At 39.5% G+C, this 22,838-nt stretch overlaps 1 long non-coding RNA gene across 5 annotated transcripts; it reads right to left on the bottom strand.

Annotated features, from left to right (window-relative positions):
* Nucleotides 1-19,512: 19,512 nt before the first annotated feature.
* Nucleotides 19,513-22,528, bottom strand: LOC104244903 (uncharacterized). 5 transcript variants are annotated; one of them, XR_011402448.1, is made up of 4 exons: nucleotides 22,049-22,503; nucleotides 21,730-21,828; nucleotides 20,686-20,775; nucleotides 19,513-19,715 (listed from the first exon to the last, which is right to left on the bottom strand). It is a non-coding gene; the product is annotated as an uncharacterized lncRNA (long non-coding RNA). The 5 variants fall into 5 exon arrangements; XR_011402446.1 differs by having other exon boundaries at nucleotides 20,686-21,828; nucleotides 22,049-22,510; XR_011402447.1 differs by having other exon boundaries at nucleotides 19,513-20,775; nucleotides 22,049-22,499.
* Between the last annotated feature and the right edge of the window lie 310 nt (nucleotides 22,529-22,838).

Below are 22,838 nucleotides of genomic sequence, written 5' to 3' on the forward strand. Positions count from 1 at the left end.
AAGCGTTGAAGAAGCGGAAGTTTTCTTCCAAAAGATGAAAATGCCAGACTACGAAGTGGTAGATCAACTACGCAAGTGCCCCGAGCAAGTGTCCATGCTATCACTGCTGATGAGGTCGGCTGAACACCAAAGGATCTTGCTCAAGACCCTGAACGAAGCATACGTACCAGTTTAAACCTCAGTCGAACAACTGGAACGAATGACGGAGAGGTTCTTCGCCGTTAACCAGGTTTCTTTCAGCAAGAACGACTTACCTCCAGAGGGAGCAGCTCACAACAAAGCCTTACATCTGACAGTTAAATGCGAGGACTACTACGTCAAGCGGGTAATGTTGGATGGAGGTTCAGGTGTTGACATTTGTCCGCTCTCCACACTACAGAGAATGGAAATTGGGACCGGAAGAATCTGCCCCAATAATGTCTGCGTAAGGGCTTTTGATGGCATCAAGAGGGATACCCTCGGGGAAATAGACTTGGTGTTGACTATAGGACCAGTGGAGTTTGAAATAACTTTCCAGGTGCTTGACATGGATACGTCTTACAATTTTCTCCTCGGCAGACCATGGATTCATGCGGCAGGGGCTGTGCCTTCCACTCTTCACCAAATGGTGAAGTTTGAGTACGAAGACCGGGAAATTGTGGTCCATGGAGAAGACGAACAGTCTATTTATCGGGACCCATCCATTCCATATCTTGAACCAAGGGAAGGGAGCGAGCACACGGTTTATCAGGCTTTTGAAGTTGTGCTAGCAGAGCAGTATGAAGAAGGAAGACCTTGCCCCCAGCCTTTCTTGTCCAACGCCTAAATCATGGTGGCTAAAGAAATGATCCGGCATGGATTCAGGCCAGGGAAAGGGCTCGGACGAACATTGCAAGGAATAACGGAAACCATCACCTTGCCTTCCACCAAGAAACTTTTTGGGATAGGTTTTCAACCCACTCCAAAAGATGAAGAGTGGGCAAAGAAGAGGAAAAATGAGGGTTGGAAACTGCCTCGGCCGTTGCCAGATTTATATGAAACTTTCGTCGGACCAAAATACATCGAAGAAGAAGACGATGAGGTTTTCACGGCCGAAGAGATCGAGGAGATATGTGGGTCAATGAGAGAAATGCTCTACGAAGCTCACATGGTTCAACCAGGAGAAGGCACAAGCACCATTGAGATGCTATATGTAGGGCCAAATGCCAAGCTTCGAAACTGGGAGGCCACGCCATTCCCTGCTAGACAGGAGTCCGGGTAGACATGTCCTGCCACCCTTCCTGCATCACGAGTTATCCCCAGGATATAACTTGGATTTTTTTTTTCCTTCAATTGTTGTTTTGAATTCCTGAGTTATAAACATTGTTATCTTCCAAATTCCAAGAAAATAAAAATCATTGTTTTATCATTTTTTTCCTTTGTTCTGATTTTTGTTATTTTTCCTTTATCTTTTCTTTCAATTATAATTATGCGGCTTTAAATAATATGACATGCTTGCGGACTTCACGCCCAGATCACAACGAGCTATTTAATTATGAAATAATGAACCAAGAACCAGAATATGACGAAGAAGAGGCTTTTAGGGAAATAAACCGAGAATTGGAACACTTTGAGAATAAACCTAAGCCGAATCTGAATGACACTGAACCGGTTAATTTGGGAACTCCTGAAGAAATCCGAGAGACCAAAATAAGCATTCACACGGACGAGAAAATGCGAGACGCGATAATTCAACTCCTTTTTGAATTTAAAGATGTGTTTGCTTGGTCATACGATGACATGCCAGGATTAGGTGTTGATCTAGTGGTGCATAAATTGTCAATTCACCCTGATTGTCCTCCCGTTCAACAAAGGCAAAGAAAGTTCAAAACTGATGTCAGTGACAAAATTAAAGAAGAGATCACCAAGAAGCTGAAAACGGGAGTAATTCGGGTAGTCCAGTACACCACGTGGTTGGCAAATGTAGTTCCAGTGCCAAAAAAAGATGGGAAGACTAGGGTATGTGTGGATTATCGAGACTTGAATAGGGCGAGTCCCAAAGACAATTTCCCATTGCCCAACATCCACATCCTTGTTGATAATTGCGCCAAACATGAGATACAGTCTTTCGTAGATTGTTACGCTGGGTATCATCAGGTGTTGATGGATGAAGAAGACGCCGAGAAGACTGCTTTCACTACACCTTGGGGCACTTACTGTTATCGGGTTATGTCATTTGGTCTGAAGAATGCTGGGGCAACTTACATGAGGGCCATGACTGCCATTTTTCACGACATGATGCATCAAGAAATAGAGGTGTATGTGGACGACGTGACAGTCAAGTCCAGGATGCGGGACAATCATATCCAAGACTTGAGGAAATTCTTCGAGAGACTGAGGAAGTACGACTTGAAGCTGAACCCAGCCAAATGCGCTTTAGGGGTCCCATCAGGCAAGCTTTTGGGTTTCATAGTAAGCAGGAGAGGTATCGAATTAGATCCAACAAAGATAAAATCTATCAGAGATCTGCCTCCCCAAGAACAAAGAAAGACGTGATGAGTCTGTTGGGTAGGTTAAACTACATCAGTCGATTCATTGCCCAACTGACTAGCACGTGTGAGCCCATATTTAAGCTATTGAGGAAAGATGCAATGATCAAATGGGCGGCTGAGTGTCAAGAAGCTTTTGAAAAAATCAAAGAATATCTTTCAAATCCCCCAGTTTTGGTCCCGCCAGAGCCAGAGAGACCACTATTCTTGTATCTGACAGTCTTAGAAAATTCTTTCGGTTGCGTCCTCGGGCAACATGACATAACTGGAAAGAAGGAACAAGCGATCTACTACTTGAGCAAGAAATTCACCGGCTACGAGGCCAAGTACACTCTGCTGGAAAGAACATGTTGTGCTTTGACGTGGGTTGCTCAAAAGTTGAGACATTATCTCCAAGCTCACACTACTTACCTCATAAGCAGGCTGGATCCTTTGAAATATATATTTCAGAAACCAATGCCTACTGGAAGACTGGCCAAGTGGAAAATCTTGCTTACCAAATTTGACATAGTTTATGTCACCCGCACGGCAATGAAAGCCCAGGCGTTAGCAGATCATTTGGCCGAAAACCCGGTTGATGAAGAATACCAACCGTTGAGTACTTATTTTCCGGATGAAGAAATAAACACCATAGAAGTAGTCTCAGAAAACGCTCATGTTTGGAAGATGCTCTTTGATGGGGCCGTAAACGCCAAAGGTGTAGGAATCGGGGCAATTTTGATCTCACCCTCTGGTCAGCACTATCCTGCTACAGCTAGACTGCGTTTCTTTTGCACGAACAATACAGCTGAATATGAAGCTTGCATCATGGGCATGCATATGGCGATCGATCAGGATGTTGAAGATTTATTGATTATGGGAGATTCTGACCTGATTATCCGGCAAGCCCAAGGTGAATGGGAAACTCAGGATGTCAAGCTTATTCCTTACCGACAACACGTGGAGGACCTCGACAAGCATTTCAAGTCAATAGAGTTCAAGTACATCCCGCGGTGTCACAACGAACTAGCGGATGCACTTGATACCTTGGCTTCAATGCTACCCTACCCAGGCAACGCCCACGTCGATCCCTTGGAAATCCAAATCAGGGAAAGACATGGTTACTGTAACGTAATCGAGGCAGGATCGTGTACACAGCCATGGTACCACGATATCAAGAGGTTCTTGAAGACACAAGAATACCCCAAACATGTTACCGGAGATCAGAAGAGGACTATCAGGCGGCATGCAGGAGGTTTCTTTTTGAGCGGCGAGGTATTGTATAAAAGGAACCCGGACCTCAATCTGCTAAAATGTGTTGACACCGAGGAGGCGGGAAGGATCATGCATGAAGTACACGCAGGAGTGTGTGGGCCCCACATAAATGGGTATGTTTTGGCAAAGAAAATCCTTCGAGCAGGTTATTACTGGATGACCATGGAAAAGGACTGTTTTAGCTTCGTTCGAAAGTGTCATCAGTGTCAGGTGCACGGTGATTTGATTCATGCGCCCCCCACGGAATTGCATCCCATGTCTGTGCCTTGGCCATTTGTTGCCTGGGGCATGGACGTCATTGGTCCGATCGAGCCGAAGGCCTCAAATGGACACAGATTTATATTGGTTGCTATCAACTACTTCACAAAATGGGTGGAAGCTGTCACTCTCAAGTCGGTCACTAAAAAGGCTGTAGTGGATTTTGTGCATTCAAATCTTATTTGTCGTTTTGGTATTCCTGCAACTATCATCACGGACAACGCGGCAAACCTGAATAGTCACTTGATGGGGGATGTATGCGAACAGTTCAAAATAACGCATAGGAATTCCACTCCTTATCGGCCCAAGGCCAATGGCGCTGTGGAAGCAGCAAACAAGAACATCAAGAAGATTTTGAGGAAGACGATCCAAAGTTCCCGACAGTGGCATGAACAGTTTCCCTTTGCATTGTTGGGATATCGCACTACGGTACGCACGTCAGTAGGAGCAACCCCTTTATCTTTTGGTTTATGGGACCGAGGCTGTGATACCAGCAGAGGTAGAAATTCCTTCGCTCTAAACCATTGTCGAAGCAGAAATTGAAGATAGCGAGTGGGTTAAGACTCGATTGGAGCAGTTGACTTTGATTGACGAGAAACGAATGGCTGCGGTTTGTCATGGGCAGTTGTACCAACGAAGAATGGCCCGTGCTTACAACAAGAAAGTCTGACCCAGGAATTTCGAAGTGGGTCAACTGGTACTGAGGCGCATTTTGCCACATCACGAGGAAGTGAAAGGGAAATTTGCTCCAAATTGGAAAGGCCCATACATCATCAGGAAGATATTGCCGAGAGGAGCGTTGTATCTAGGTGATATTGAAGGAAATGATCCTGAAACAGCAGTGAATGCGGATGCAGTCAAAAGGTACTATGTCTGAGTTATACTCCAGTGGTCCTGACACATTTGAGATGATGAAGGTTTTATTCCTACTACCCCAAACACTATCAACTCTCTCTACAAGACCTTTGAGCCGGTTACATTTCTTTGGCTACACATCAAAAAAAAAAGAAAAAAAAACATAAAAAAAACGAACAAAACAAAACATTGATTGAGCCTGAACTACGTCTGACTTGATTTCGAAAGGATACGTAGGCAGTCTCTCTCTGGGGTTCAGTCACACCAAAAATAAAATCCCATTTAACCTGAAATTGAAACTGGGGCACACCAAACGGCTTAGAAGTCGTAGTTTCATCTACCATTTTTTACCAAGCACAAGTCCTTCGGATCAATTACCAAAGGTAGGGGAGCCAAGAGATATCACGATTGGAGGCCGGTACATTCAGAATTGAGAGAAATAAAATGAGAGAGTCTTGTCGGTGAAAACCTTCGGGCACCGCGAGGCGACGGGAGTAGAGAAACCAAAATGAGAGAGCTTGTTTAGTAAAAACTCGCAAAGAGTGCTATCAAGCGACAACAAGAAGAGAAATGAGAGAGGTCAACTAGCGAAAACCCGCAAAGGGCGCTGTCGGCCGAAAGGATGACTTCACCTCAGGAAGTCTCGGCAAAGTTCCACCGGTTTAGAAACATAGATCCATTTTGGTTCATGAGGAAATGCAAGTTCATTGAAGGTCAGGCGTCCAGTCCAAAGAGCATGTCATGTCAATTTAAAGTCAGCATGTTTCCATCAGATAAGTCCTTCTTGTCCCGAAAGAGACACTTCTCTTCTAAAATTTGCTTTCTCCGTTCTTTGTTTTACTTTTCTTTGAATCCTTTCCATTTTTAACCCCAAGTTCCAGATATACTGGAAAGAATAGGTGGCAGGACCGGTTTCACGGAGTTCTGTTTCGTAAGAAGAGAATACCCCGCTTCAGTGGTACGTTTGTCCAAATCCGATGGATCATGATGTTGGCTGCATTCGAAGTAGAGCCACACACATATAAAAAAAAAGAGAAGAGAGAGAGAGAGAGACAAATCCCCACAGGGTTTCCCTTTGTACAAATCCCCACAGATCCTCCCTTTGTAAAAATTCCCCAAAGAGTCTGCCCCAGCAAATCCCCCACCGAGTCTGCTTTGTAAAAATCCCCACAGAGCCTCCTTTAGAAAAATCCCCACACGGGTCTCCCCTTGTACAAATCCCCATAGAGTCTCCCCAATAAAAATCCCCACTAAAAATCCCCAAGCAGAATGGGATGGGAAAACCAAAGCCTTACACGGGAAAATCATCACAAAATCTGGAAACGCGAGTCTGGGTAATCCAAAGGGTTTCGCCTGTGAATTCAATCCATGGCAGAGTTTCTCAACAGAAATAAGGACGCGACAAAGCAACTGGAACAATCAAGGTCACCGAACCAACCACCATTTCCGAACTGACAATTGTTTTTTGTTTGGAAAATTGAAATAGGTGTGACCCAAAGCAACCGTACAAGAAGCAGGTTGTCGCCCAAAAAGAAAAGAAATACATGAGTGCAAGAAACGGCTCGGCAATAAGGAATCCACTCAAAAGGGAAGTTTTCCCAAAATTCTCTTTTACATTTTACTAAATAAAGAAAACTCAAAAAGAGGGTCAGTTAGAATCACCGGCATTTTTCCAGTTAGCCAGCATTAGGGCTCCAACCCTGAACTGAGCATTTTTTCTGTTAGCCAGCATTAGGGCTCCAACCCTGAACTGAGCATTTTCCATTTAGCCAGCATTAGGGCTCCAACCCTGAACTGAGCATTTTCCATTTAGCCAGCATTAGGGCTCCAACCCTGAACTGAGCATTTTTCTGTTAGCCAGCATTAGGGCTCCAACCCTGAACTGAGCATTTTCCATTTAGCCAGCATTAGGGCTCCAACCCTGAACTGAGCATTTTCCATTTAGCCAGCATTAGGGCTCCAACCCTGAACTGAGCATTTTTCTGTCAGCCAGCATTAGAGCTCCAACCCTGAACTGAGCATTGTTATATTAGCCAGCATTAGGGCTCCAACCCTGAACTGAGCATTTCTCCAATTAGCCAGCATTAGGGCCCCAACCCTGAACTGAGCATTTTCCATATTAGCCAGCATTAGGGCTCCAACCCTGAACTGGGCATTTTTCCAGTTAGCCAGCATTAGGACCCCAACCCTAAACTGAGCACTTTTTCTGTTAGCCAGCATTAGGGCTCCAACCCTGAACTGAGCATTTTCCATTTAGCCAGCATTAGGGCCCCAACCCTGAACTGAGCATTTTTTTTCATTTAGCCAGCATTAGGGCTCCAACCCTAAACTGAGCATTTTTCTGTTAGCCAGCATCAGGACTCCAACCCTGAACTGAGCATTTTTCTGTCAGCCAGCATTAGGTCTCCAACCCTGAACTGAGAATTGTTATGTTAGCCAACATTAGGGCTCCAACCCTAAACTGAGCATTTCTCCATTTAGCCAGCATTAGGGCCCCAACCCTGAACTGAGCATTTTCCATTTAGCCAGCATTAGGGCTCCAACCCTGAACTGAGCATTTTTCTGTTAGCCAGCATTAGGGCTCCAACCCTGAACTGAGCATTTTTCTGTTAGCCAGCATTAGGGCTCCAACCCTGAACTGAGCATTTTTTCAGTTAGCCAACATTAGGGTTCCAACCCTAAACTGAGCATTTTTCTGTTAGCCAGCATTAGTGCTCCAACCCCTGAACTGAGCGTTTATTTTCTATTTTAGCCAGCATTAGGGCTCCAATCCCTGAACTGAGCATTTTTACCTTATGACGGCATTAGGACTCCAATCCCTGAGTTGCGTTTTGTAGACTAGAATTTTCCAATCCCCTCATCAATTTTGTAAGTTGTTATGGCGATTAATTCACGAAATTTTCCTAGTAAAACTGGGGAAGAAAAATTTCGTTCGTTTGTTTTGTTTGTCTCAGCAGGTCTGACCTCGAGGCGCATGGATCGAGACGACCTATGGGATGAGTCTCAATCTAGAATAAAGAAAAGAAGAAAAGGACAAAAAGAATATGTTCCGAGATATTGGAACAAACAAAGGGCGGATTGCTCCAAATTTGATCAAGGTCCCGAGTTCCGCCAATCCCGTCTCACTCAATATCGCAGAAATAAACAGGCGCCTACAACTTGCAAGCATCAAGATTCGGATCGAAGTCTACAAGCAGAATCAGCTAAGACCCAAGATCAAGTTGCAAAAGAATTATAGATAGGAATCTTGTAACTAGCGGTTGACAGGCATAAATAGTTAGTTCAGTTTCAATTTCCTTTGGTTGTAATAAGGCGTTCGGTAAGCAGTAGTGGCAACAGCAACGGCAGTAACGGCAAGCATTGCAAATCCCATGGTAGTCCCAGCTACCAAAGTTTCCCGAACTATATTGACCTGATTCCTGTTTAGCCCAGGATATGTAGGAAATCTTTGAAGCGAAGATTCGGTCAAATCTTTCAAAATGTACTTCACACGGAGTATTCCAATAGGCAAAAATCGCTCATATCCGCTCACTTTATCTTTGCACGAAAACTCTTCGTGTTTTCGGACAAAGAGGGGCAGCTGTGAGCACGTGATTTTTGTTTACGCGACAATCACTCCAAAAGAAATCAAAAATAATAACAAATGGTCTTGCTGTACAATTTTTGGAATTTACGTGACATTTTTGGTAGTTATTTGTGGTTTTGTCCATTCTTATTTAGTCTTATCAAACAAAAATACAAAAAATATGTCGTGTGTAATTAAACCATATTTCGGTTATTAAAAGGAAAATCATAAAATATGCAGCTGTTATTCTATTTGTCGTCCTTGAGTGATTTTATTTTTTATTGAATATTAATGTGTGTGATAGTTGTTTAATAATTGTATAGCTTTGTTTTACAATTTAGGTGGGATTTTTAGAAATTAAAGAAGAAAAGAAAGGGGTTTTCGGATTGGGCCAGTTTGAACTAAATAAGAACAGGCCCAAACCAAAATAACCCAGTCCAAATCCCTTTTTGCCCGGTCCAATTAAGCTGGCCACACGACCGTCCAAACGACATCGTTGTGTCACCTTCAATTTGGACCGTTAATCTCACTAGATTGACGGTCCAGATCACTCACCCATAACCCCATACCCGACCCGTTACCCGGACCAACCCCGACCCCAATACTAAACCAAACGACACCGTTTGATTAACCCTTGGATCCAGGCCGTTGATCTCGACTGATCTAACGGCCAAGATCAAACCATCCACCCCGTATATAAGCCCTCATCTCGTACTTCGCCCCTATCCAAGAACCCCTCCCTCATCTTCGTCTCCCTCACCAGACCCAAACCCCACGAAACCCTAGTGCCGCCTCCCTTTCCCCTCACCATAAACCCGGCGGCAAGGACGCCGGTGACCACCATCTTAACACCCTAGGACCACCTCGACCCCCTGAATATAGATCCACTAGCCATGGGTCTCGAATCTTCACCCACCATCTCGAATCTTCATTTGAAGATTCGAGCCAGACCCCAACCTACACCAAACCCCCCCAAATCCATGCCAGGCACTCCCCTAACCTCCCTTATGACCAAACCAGGCTTGGTTTGGTCCGAATCCAACCAGGAAAACCTGAATCCCAAATCTACTTTAGGAACCCTAGAAGTCCTGAGTCCGATTTTTGTCCGTTTGAACCAGAAGATTAGGGTCTAATGGACCTTAATCGAAGTGTTCTCAGTTGAGAACACTTCGATTAAAGTCCGTTCAACCCCAAGAAAGGTCGATTCAAATCTGAGACAGGGTCTTCTGATTTTTTTCAAACCTTTAAGGTATTTCTGCTTTCCTTTTTATTGTCAGTTCATTTTGTTGTTATAGTTAAATGACTGTTCACATGTGCCTAAATGGTAGTTGATTTGTTTTGTGTCGGCTGTTCTGTCCACCTTGCCAGGACCTCTGTATTTGGTCGAGTCTTTCTTCATTTACTGATCGTGTGTATGTATGTAAACTATACAATCGACTGAAATTGAATTTGGTCGATTAATTAGTTTCCAGGGCAACCTTTGTTTGGTCAGTACAATTTGAATCACATGTTAATACTGTTGGATTCTGATCATTGGCTTCGATTGTATGTGTTGTGATTCGCGTAGTCTATTCGATATATGTCGTCAATTAGTTTCAGTTGGAATGATAGTAATTCGACTCATGCTATTTAATTTGATTTATCGAAGCATTGTGAATCAGCTTAGTTGTTTATTGTCACTGTGTATTAGTCTGTTAGCTAAATCAGAAAACATTTAAGGATTGATTTATAGCTGCAGTCTAGGATAGGTCTCAGATTTTAGTTTAATTGATGGCATTGCCTACTCATTTTTGACCTTGGGCAGCATGTGCATTGTAGTATAATGGACAGCATGTGCTGTCAGGACATGCCCACACTGCCCATATTTGTTTAATTTAACAAAGACATGCCACTTTAGCAATAAAGAAAGGGCCTGTCAGGAGAATCTCATGGGAGGGGGCTCTATTTTAATCTGTTGAGTGGAAAGAACAGCAGGAGAACATGGGAGGGAATTGAGTTTGTTTAACAGGCTGGTAGATAGTCTGATGCTAGGCTATAAATAGAGGAGAGTTTTCATTAGTTAGGGGGAGGCTAAAAAGACTAAGAGGATAGGAGATTTTTGGCAGACAGATCAGAAAAGAGAAAGCGGAGAGTTCAAGAAAGGAAATAGTTCTAAAGATCAGAAAAATAGTTCTAAAAAACAGAAAAGATATACTTCTAAAAAACAAAAGAGAGAAGAAAACCCAGGCTGTTTCATTGAAGTGAAATTCTGTTTTGCCTCACCCTTTTTCTCTGTTTGGAAATTAGCCTTAACCTGCTGTCAAACTTAGGGTCCTTCCTTTGAGTGTTTAAAAAATTAGAAATCGTGTTCCATTATTGTGTCGGGTTCACCTATTACTGCCTGTTTGATTAACATTGGTATTTCCGAGTCCCAACTGAGTCTGTTGAGTGTGATTTGTTTGGGTGCCGGGTTTTGTTTCATTGGGATATTTATGTTTGGTTCGTCTGGGGTTTGACTCTGCCCTACTATTGCTGCTGTCAAATTTTTGCTGCTGCCATTCCTCTTTGCTACTGCTGCTGACTTCTCTACCTTCTCTTCTTCTTTGCATTTCAGCATCCAGGTACACATTTTGAATCCCACATTAATGTAACCGTAACAGTTGAAAGCATGAAATGAAAGATGTTGAAGAAGTTTAATCATTTGCTGCAATAATTATAGCTTTATAAGATGTTGTTAGATTCATGTAATTTGCTAGATTGTAACTCAATAGCATAAAACAATAGGTAGTTTTGTACTTAACTGAAGTTTAGTCTGTTTTTTTTAGTATTGTGATTTATAGTTGTTTGGTTGTACGAATGATGTAATTATGCAATTTGTGATAACTAGATTCCCTTTCAGTTATATGTTGTATGTATAGGGTAGAATGCTTTAACCTTGCTAAATGCAACGTAGTTTTAATCTTTGAGTTTTTTTTTAACTTTGTCGGATCCCGTTAGGCAGTATATAGGACCACGTTTGAATCCCATTAGTAACAATTTCTAGTAGTTTAATTCTATTAATCTATTTAAATAAGTTAGCTTAATTTCAAACTCGAAGGACGTTTAGTACGAGCTTAGCATGCTATTCACCTTGCCTGCGATTTCTTTTATCAAATCAAAAGCACGTTCAATAAGGTACAGAATTCCTCACCTCGCAGATAATTAATCCGATAATTGATAAGGGATCAGAGTTGGCCAAGCGTGTAATTTAATTAGCATGTATTTTCTTTTCTTCCATTTTTAGAGATAAACATAATAGAAAATGCAGTCGCTGTAAGTTTTATCCTTTCAAAAAATGAGACGAGCCTCGCCAAATAAAAATACAAATTGCGGGGCCCTCAATAATTGATCATAATAAATACTTAGAATTCGGGAGGGACTATTTAGTGAATTTCGTTGCCTTCCCCAAAGATAATAACGCGTTAGACTCTTTAGGCGCGACTTAATTAAATTACATTCTTAAATTCGGGTGCGCATTTATGTGACCCAAATTTAAATCTCAACGGAGTCGAAATGTATTGACAACTACGTATGCATTGATTGTGACGTGGTTCGAGATGCATTTTTACAACGTTGAAATTCTATTAAAAAATAATAATAAAAGCGGTTTAAACTTAACAAAAGCACACCAGTTATAACATGTATTAAAATCAGATATTTAGCCATTATAACAATTTAAGCGACCGTGCTAGAACCACGGGATTCGAGGGTGCCTAACACCTTCCCTCGGGTCAACAGAATTCCTTACTTAGAATTTCTGGTTCGCAGACTTCATTTGGAAAGTCGAATATTTTCCTCGATTTGGGATTCAAGATAAACCGGTGACTTGGGACACCAAAAGCCAAACCTTTCCCAAGTGGCGACTCTGAATTAAATAAATAATCTCATTTCGAATATTGTCACTTAAATTGGAAAAACTCCCTCGCGCATTTAACCCTTCGGGGCGGGCGCGCAAAAAGGAGGTGTGACAATAAGGAGAGCCCTAGAACTAATCCAAGTTGGGAACTATGCAATGGGCTGAAGTTTCAAATGCATTCGCACAAAACCAGACCTCAAACGAGTACCACTCTCAAAATAAATGCATTTACGTGGTGATATGCCTATCAAATAAAATCTTGTTGAGTCTATTTTCCAGTGCATCTAACCATTTATTATTTGGATATTTGAACATAATTTATGGTCAGTTTACCGAGAACTGTACCATCTCCGCACCACCTGCGCACTGAGGTTGTTAGGTGAAGGGCTGCACACAAAAGAATGGTTTTCTGCCTTGTATCACGCCCAGTTCCGTGCACCTGGGAACCCTATAAATATCCCCAAGGTCGGGGAGAGAGAGCGACTAGCTCATATCTTTGTGCAAGGGCTTGCTATAACAAAGAAAATTCGTCCTATACATCCTTCCCATGAACCAAGGTAATGTTTTTGAAGTATTTTGAGTTAATTACTACTCCTAAACACTTATTTTAACAATGACTAATATTGAAAATCCATATATTTCCATTCAAAATCCCAAATTGTTCTAGAACACCACAAGTTGGGATTTTTAAGAGTTTCACTACAAGAGGTATGTCTACCATCTCTAACAAAAATATGGTGATTATTTATTTAAGAAATATGTGTTAGGACTTATGGAATTGTGATTAGAAGTCATAAGTGTCTAACCTTGAATGTGTTCGTGTTGTAGAAATTCTAAATTATTTAATTGATGAGATTGATTGGTTGAGAGTGAATTGTCGGGTTTGCATGTGCTAATGGATGTTGTGGATTGTCTAAGGATGATTGTAAGGTGGATCATTAGTATGGAAGGATGTTGTTAGGTGGGAATTCCATTGAAAGAGGTTGTAGATAAATATGTGTATTAGATGTTTGATAGAAAGTCTAAATAGCCTAAATTATAGAAATTCTTATGAAATTGGTACAATTTTGTAGCATTCTTGTAAATTGAAGTTGTTTAATATGGTTGATCATAGTAGTATTATTAAGGGATAAATTTGATGTGTGTTTGGCTAAACTCTTCCCATAAAATGGATTCCTATAAAATTCTCCATGATCTTCTAAAGTATGATTGATATATGCTTCCATGCCTTAGCTCCCAAATATCAAGAATATGATTATGGGTGACAAAGTAATTATATGATATCCATGTGTTCCTTCCCAAGTCATGACTTTTATGCCATGAAACTACATGATTGAAATGTTTAAAAGATTGAATTACCAAATCATTCATGAATCCCTACACATTCCTTATTTGCAATTGCCATCCTCTTTTCCTTTAAAATGTTTTAACGTCTTTAGTTTTCCAAATGCACATGAATATGAAGTTATTGCCTTCCAATGATATAAATCGTCTTTATGATTTTCAAAGACTCAATGCATATGTTATAAAATGAAATAAAGCATTTGATATATGGCCATTGTGGCAAGAATAAAGATTATCATGTACGACTAAGAGTGCCAACGCAATGAAATTTTTTATAAAAGGCTATGAGGTGAATATATTTTCTTTTATATAAAAATATTTCTGGGAGTATCGTTAGGTCACTGAGGAAGGGTTGGTTACAAAGGTAAATGTCTGAAACTATACGTGCCGGTGTCAGAGACGGTTGGGGACAAATCCCTTTTGCACTATAATGTTCCCCTTCATTAGGATGAATTAATTGCTAGAAAAGACCATGTTGATCTACACAATATTGTGGTGAGACGGCCTAGCCGTTCGGGCCGAAATCGAATGCCATGTTGTGCTCGTGGTGGTTTCACGGTACCATGTCAACCCACACACATTGGGTGAGATGACCTAGTCGATTAGGCCGAGATCAGACTCCATACCATACCACATGCATGTTAGTGTGTGTCTGTAGCTAATGATCTCCCAACCAAAATTGTTAATATCTTTTTGAGGATTTTACTTGTGTTATACACTTTCTTTTTATGTTTTAATACGACATTTCCATTTCTCTTGAATTACTCCCTATTTTCATGATTATATTTCATTGTGTTGGCATTCCATTCTGCGTGAGGGTGCATAGCTTACATACTAATACTACTCCATATGTACTAAAATGCATTTTATTAGGGACACTACAAATTTAATGGATGCAGGTGGTTTCTTAGTAGGTGTTGTAGGTTTTTGATAGATGTACCCTCTTTTCAGTTGATTTGGCGAGCCTTGTTCTATATCAGGGCCTTATATTGTTCGATCCTTCTACATTGTATTTTGAGGTATAGTCGGGGCCTATCACCGATACTTCCATACTACACTCATATTTTTTAGAGGCTCTGTAGACATACCGTGGGTCGTTTTTTGAATAGGGAAAACAAACTAAAAATGATGTAGTTGCCGGATGTTTTCACTTCTCAATTAAGAACTTGTAATATTTTGCCATGTAGAAATGGAACTTCATAATTAATTAAAAATTGGTGTTGTACGTTTTTCCTTCTTATTGACTACCGATTGTTATTTATTTTTTTAATTATTCACGGGCAATGTTAGATAGTAGGCACCATATAGGCTTTCTTGATTGGGTTGCGTGCTAATACCGCCCCCAAGGTTGGGGTGAGACAAACTTGGTATCAAAGGATACCAAGCCTAAGGTTTTAAAGTGCTCTTGGATGTCTCGAAGTTGTATATAGTAGAGTCCTTCTTATTGGTGTGAAATAGGCCACGTCTATAAGTAGGAGGCCACTTGGGCATTTAGGAATGTCATCTCTCTTTGATATTCTAGATCGTGCGATAGAGCTTGATTTTAAGACTACCCTTTTGACTCGGTCATTCTAAAGGGCCAAAGGGCCAATTCTGCCCCAAGAGTGGCAGTTAATAAAGTACACGATGTTGCGAGTGGGAAAAAAAGGGTGAAGACACTCCCCCAAATACAACACCTCCTACTTCTACTACACTTGCTCAAAATCCGGCTAGAAATGTACAAATTCCTCCTCCAACTGATACTCTAGTTTAATCTCTATCTTAAACCTTTGCTCCTAGTGTTTCTGATGGGGACCTTAGTGGAGTCATCCAATTATTGACATAGATAGTGGCTTCCCAAGCCCAGAGATTGAATGCTACATATGCTTTCTCTAGTCACCAAGGGGATTCGGCTAGTTCAAAGGTGAACAAATTTCTTCAGTTAAATCCTCTGGTGTTCACGGGTACTAAGCCCGAGAGGATCCATAGGAGTTTACTAATAAGATGCACAAGACTCTCTATGTTATGCATGCCACTAAGACACAATCTATTTGAATTTAACTCCTATTGTCTGAAAGAAGTGGCATATACATGGTATAAATTGTGAGAAGAGTCCCGTTAGGAGAGTAGCCCTCTGGCAAAGTGGAACGAGTTTGCGGGTGATTTTATGGATCATTTCATGCATACCGAGACTAGGGAAACTTCTGTCACTGAGTTTTAGAATTTGAAGTAAGGTAGTATAAGTGTGTGGGATTACCACCTGATGTTTGCGGATTTTTGGAAGTATGCTCTTTACATGTTTCTCAATATGGAGGCTAGGGTACGCCGCTTTGTGCAAGGCCTTAGCCCTTTGGTTGTCAAAGAGGCTGCTAAAGCTTCATTTAATTATGATATGAACTATGTGAATATGATGGTATTTTCTCAAGCAACATAAAGTCGGAAGCTGAAAAGCATGATAGAGCGAGACAATAATAAGAAGGCCTGGTCCGTGGGAAAATTTTGTGGTTCTTTTAATAATGGTGGTGAAGGAAAGGCACTATAAAGGAAAAAGTGATCTACACCGTCGTAGTCAGTTGCTCAGCCTTCAGGTAGTGCACCGCTAGCAGGGCCCAATCAGCAACAATGGGGTCATTTCAGGCCTAGTTAGGGCAACAAGTAACCTTTTCTGTAGATTCCAATCCAACAGAGTGTGGGAAGATGCACTTAGGAGTCTTCCGCATAAGCCTTCTTGTATGCTACGAGTGTGGTCTTAGGGGCCATATTTACAGAGACTGCTCTTTGTCCTGTTAGAATGCTAGTAGAGGTATGATACAACCAACCAATTCAGCCGCTACTATTTCCACAACACCTCGTCTGGCTTGGGGTATCCCGGCACCAACAAGACGTGGTGCAACTAGGGATGGTACATAGGGTTCGGGAGGACCCGATAGATTCTATGTCGTGATGGGACACAAGAGTTCAAAGTCTTCTTTAGATGTGTTAACATATTTATTGACCATTTAATCTCATGATGTGAATACTCTTATAAATCTTAGTTCTACATTATTATATGTCACTCCTTATGTTGCTGTGGAATTCGGGATAGAACCAGAATAACTTTGTGAGTTATTCTCTCTATCTAACCCAGTTTGTGAATTTATTGTGGCCACACGAGTTTATAAGGATTGTATTGTCACAATGCGCTGTTGAGACACCACAACTGACCTTATTGAATTGGTAATGATGGACTTTGATGTGATAATGGCGATGGGCTAGCTTTACAGATGTTTTTCCAAGCTCGATTGCCGAACTAAGACCATTAGGTTCGAGTTCCCAGACAAGCCAGCCATTGAGGGGAAGGGGGATGATGGTGTGCCAAAGGGTAGGTTTATCTCATACCTTAAGGCTGTGATGATGATCATTAAGTGATGTATATACTATTTGGTCTGAGTCATGGACACCGATGTTGAGGCATCGACACTTCAGTCTGTGCTGGTTGTAAATGAGTTTCTTGAGGTCTTTCCTAATGAACTTCTGGGAGTTCCACCAGATAGAGAGATTGACTTCGGGATTGATATTTTGTCTGGTACGTAGCCTATATAAACTCCACCCTATAGAATGACTCTGGTAGAGTTGAAGGAACTGAAGTAGTAGTTAAAAGAGTTGCTAGAGAAACGTTTCATCCAACGGAGTATGTCGCCTTGGGGCGCACCGGCCTTTTTTTTAGAAAGAAAGATTGTCATTGAGAATGTGCATTGACTACCAGCAACTTAACAAGGTCACAATAAAGAATAAGTACCCACTGTCAATGATAAATGACGTGTTTGATTAGTTACAGGGTGCTAAGTACTTCTCCAATATTTAATTAAGATCGGGGTATCACCAATTGAATATGAGGGAGAAGGATATTCCAAAAACAGCTTTCCGGATCCGATATGGGCAATTTGAATTTCTAGTAATGTCTTTTGGGCTAGCGAATGCTTCGGCATCTTATATGGATATTATGAATCAAGTCATCAACCTTTTCCTCTACTCTTTTGTGATAGTGTTCATTGACGACATCATTGTATATTCATGAAGTCGAGAGGACTATATCGTTCATCTCAGGGCGATTTTACAGACTTTGTATCAACACAAGTAGTATGCAAAGTTTTCAAAATATGAGTTTTGGCTCAACTCTGTCACTTTCTTGAATCGTATTGTCTCTAGTGATGGAATAAGGGTTGATACTTAGAAGATTGAAGCAATGAAGAATTGGCCCAGACCTACAACTCCAGCAGAGATCCGTAGTTTCTTGGGCTTAGCTGGGTATTACATGAGTTTTTTGGAGGGGTTTTCTTCTCTTGCCTCTTCTTTGACCAGGTTAACACAAAAGGCAGCTAAATTCCAATGGTCGGATGCTTGTAAAAAGAGCTTTCACGAGTTAAAGTCATGGTTGATCATGACATCAGTGTTGACCATATCAGAATATGTTGACGACCAATTTTGACCCTCCCCTTCATATAATTAAATTTTACCAGCAATAATATAATAAGAGTATTTTAAAATTATTAGTATCTATTTTTCTCAAATATCAATAATATAATAGATAATAATAAATATAACAGTAATTAATATTTAAGTATATAATTCTATTACTTTAGTCTTAAATAATTATAATTATTTAATTAAGCAAACAATTAGCTTTCACAATTTAATCGACGATTATTTTAATTAGTTTGATAATTTAAAACTAGCTTATAGTAATTAATTAATAATACATTCGTTAATTACATTTTATTATATTTTAAATTTAACATTTAATTATAAAAAGTGGGGTTAAAACATTAAAGTAGGCTAGATTGCAATTGGTAGATTTTTATTTAAAGTGGCCATGATTCAAATTAAAATTTCAGCCCAATACCCAATCATTTAGCCCAAAATATTATCCCAAATGCACCTGACCCGCCCCAAGCCTACAATACCCATCCCCTTTGGCAAACGTCACCACTTAATTTACACCAATCACACCACCCATCAAGACCGTTGATCAAATTCATCAACGGTCCAAATTAATCACAAATGCCTTTTTAATTTTAAATCCAGCAGCTCATTTTCAATGACCCTCGTTTTATCTCTATAATATTATTCTCTTTTTTATTTTCTAGACCAAAATTCCTGAGCCGTTGATCCAATGATCCAACGGCCTAAATTCGTCCCCTCATTTTAAACTCACCACCCCTCAAACCCTAGAGGACATTTCATCACATTAGCCGCCCCCATTTCCTCTTCTCTCTTTTCTCTCATTATCTCAACCACCTGCCATCTCTAAACCATGCACAAATCAGTGCAAGGTCACTGAAGACAATCCAAACTTCATAATTCCCCACCCCTTTTAGCCACGAATCTAGCCGAGAACAATCACATTCCCATCATCCCCATTCCAACACTACGATATTTTAGGCCTTTAACCACAACTTAAAAGTGTGGCATAAACTATCAAAAAGTGTGACCTTTGATCAAAGGCCACACTTTCGGACCTAAGGCAATGCATTTTAAGGGGTGACCTAAATGAACATAACCTTTTCCCTAAGGCAACACTTTTTAAGTGTTTCTTTAGAAGCCACGCTTGAAAAGCGTGGCCTAATGAGTAATAAAAGCCACGCTTGTAGTACCCTCTGTGGCTACACTTTCCGTCTACTACAACAACACATGAAAAGTGTGGCCTACATTTGAAATGTGGAAATTTGACTAAGCTACGAAGTAATTTGTTTTATATATTTGTATAAGCCATGCGTTTGCGTTCAACAAAATACATCTTTGTATATATATCCCATAATCACGTCTGAAGATCTCAAGCACTAAATTATGTAAAAAATAACAAAAAAATAATTCAAATGCATATACTTGCAATGAACTTCAAAAAAGATCAAATCTCATGTAATACATACGAATAAAGTAAATTATTTCAAGGTTCATGCTTGTAACTTTGCAAAATCAAGTATATTATTGTAGTATCAGGAATAAAAAAAAAAATCGTAATTGTCCAATTTTTCATCACTAAATTCCAATATATCAAATTGTCTTTTGGCACCATTTTTAATTGCTCATCAGAATTTTCCTGCAAAATAAAATTTGTAATTAGATAGAAATCAACAGTATGCAAGTGTAAACTCAGAGCAATGTGGTAGAGTCTGCCCCTTGGGGACTATGAATAATACTATCATATAAGTATGAGTTATACATATACACAACTAAAATAAATGACAAAAGTAGAGGAAACTCTGTATATGTTAGAGTTTTGAGATGAAAATATAATTGTGTTAGAATGATTTGAGTAACAGAACCTATGAACAAAAATCATGCTATATTTGCCTTCTTTATTTGTTTTCTTAGCATCCAGACATCTTGTTATATTCTCTCTAGGGTTGAATAGGCTACTTCATTGGAAAACCAACTTATTAGAAATTCTTTTTCTACCAAATATTTATATATCCTTTCTATTGCCAGAATATATTGAAATTCTTCAATTACTAGACTAGTATGACTTTGTTTCTTCCTTACATTAAATTGTTGTATACTGATGGACAAATTAGGTTAGTGAACTTCTTTTTTAACGGAAATTTAACTTTAGCACATAGCATATAATCAATCAGATCACTTTCAATTATGCTAGGAATAACCAAATACAAACACCTTACCCAAGCCAAGAATGTTGCTAGATAGAATTTGGAATTTCCAGTCTGCTATCTGATTAATAGTTTCTAAGCTCGAAATGTAATCTACTAGTGAATACCTCTTTAGGTGACTACAATCACTTAGCTACCATTGAATCTAGCAAGAAATTAAAAGCGCAAACTTCTATTCCACTAACCCTCCGATTTGTACAGAGACAATACTTAAAAACATCCATCAGATAATTTTCTAACTCAATTTTAACCTAAAAAAACATTAGTCACTACAATTTAACTACCTATCATAGCAAAGATAATCATGTAAGATCTCTATTCACATAAAAGTTGAGCTAAATAAAGGACAGTGAGGGCATTTAAAATATTTTGTGTAATTGAAAGTGAGTGAAAAAGATATACTTATTGGGAAGTGAATAACTTTATTCACTTGACATCCTCTTTCACTTCATAATTTTTGGGGTTACCAGGAAAAAACTCATTTCAAAATATCTGAAAAATTAGGAAGAAAAGAAACTCATTGATAGCTCATCAAGGCTTTATTCTATTATGCATCATAACTGAAACTTGGATCAGTTTGACAGATCAAAAAAACTAGCAGATACTAATACTTCCAGGAATAAGAAAAGTGCTATCAGTAAAAGACTTAACAAAGAAACTAAGCATGCCATAGCAAGAAAATAGAAACAGATTAATGTTATTACCTTGCAAAGTTCAAGAAAGCACCTCAATATTGCCTTTTCATTTTATGTTAAAACCTTGGATATGAAAAATTAAGAGAGATAAGAAGGCACAAGGAAGTCTAACCTTATTCATATCACATCGAAACAAGCTTGTTGTCATTACAGAGATGCAATAGATAGTTAAATTATCTATGTGTTCATGAAAGGAAGTTGCTAATAAAATTTAAAGACAGTAAGGACTTCAATGTAATAGAAAGTGTGATTCTATACCAAGCAAAATAAAAAAGGAGATAGCTCCAATCTAAACCAAACTAATATGTGCTCACACACATTGTCTTTGGAAAAAAAAGAAGATAAATCTTCTCATCGCAAGATTACTGAGTAGCAATAAAAATTGCTTTCTTCACATTAAGCATGTCGCTCAAGAACAAACACCAAATGAGGAAAGAACGTCAGAAAATATTAGGATATAAGAGAGACATCAATTGTAATTAGTGCACCCCCATTAACTTTAGCTGAATGATCTTGTCATATTATCTAAAACAAAGCTTCTAATGTCACTTTTACACTGTTATTATGCATTTCTTCAAAGTAAATATGATCGACTAATAGATAAATATCTTGTTCATTCATTCTATTTGTACAAGTTTACAAATGCAAGACGTGAATAAAATAAATGCAGCTCTGAGACTTTGTGAATGCAAGTAATATAGGAATTTGAAACTAGACAACACTACTTATATAGGTAGAGTTTTTGTTTTACCAGAACTTAAAAACACCCACAAAACAGAAAGAAGTTGAAGTATCTTGTGCCTCTTGGGGTCGCTGAGCAACTACTACCTTCTTCTTCACCTTCGCAATCCTATGAATCAAATTTAAGACTTAGTGCAGACAAAATGTTAAATGACACACCAACATAAACAAATCCTGAAGTGTTTGGTAGAAGATTAACAACATTATACTAAGAAGCAAACCCACAACTATAGCAACCAAAATTACCATAGATATGAGTAGCTATGACTAACCGATACATCAAAAATTAAGAAATACAATGTACTATGAGATAAGAACCAACACCATACTAGAAACAAATCGTGATGAATGAGGAAGTCACGGCGGCTAGCACTGAACAAGTTGACCAATATTACATTCTAGTCACAAACAGCAAACCAATGAACAAAATTAGTGATTAGAAAATGTCGGGATGGTAAAATTTTGATGCTATTAATAAATACAACGAGTGATGAGGAAACAAATCTACAAGTTACAACTCGATTTCACCGAATGAGTTCGCCTGAGCAGAGCAAGTTCTCTAGTTGAGGAAATTATTTAAAATTAGGACAAGTGGATCCCTAAATAGGATCTATATTTGGAGTTGATACAGTCCATTAGAGGAATTTGGGTCGCGGTGGAGGTGAAGGAGCGGTGAAGGAGCGGAGGAAATTTCGGAAAAGGTGAAATATTTTAGTTTTGGAATTGGGCAAAATATTTCAGCGGGTATTCCTTTTGTCTTGTCAAAATTGGGGGGAAGGAAAAATTTTAATAGTAATTTTTAGAGTACACTTTATAAGTGTTGCTTTTAGGATGCAAAAATAACACCCTCAATAAACGTTGTATTATAGGCCAAAAAATGTTACAAAATATTTCATGTTTTGGAAACACTTAAAAATCATCGCCTTTCTATTGAAAGAGAACGCTTTAGAAGCGTCGCCTAAATTCCGTAGCCAAAGGCTCTCAGCAAAGACCACCCCTCAAAAAGCGTTGCCACAAATACTTTTGTCAATATTTTTGAAGCGTTATCTAAAATTAGTGTGGCCTTAGGCCAAATTTGTTGTAGTGCAATATTAGAATCCAAAACCCTAGCTTCAAACA

Source organism: Nicotiana sylvestris, chromosome 9, assembly GCF_000393655.2.
Source record: "Nicotiana sylvestris chromosome 9, ASM39365v2, whole genome shotgun sequence".
NCBI classification, from domain to species: Eukaryota; Viridiplantae; Streptophyta; class Magnoliopsida; order Solanales; family Solanaceae; genus Nicotiana; species Nicotiana sylvestris.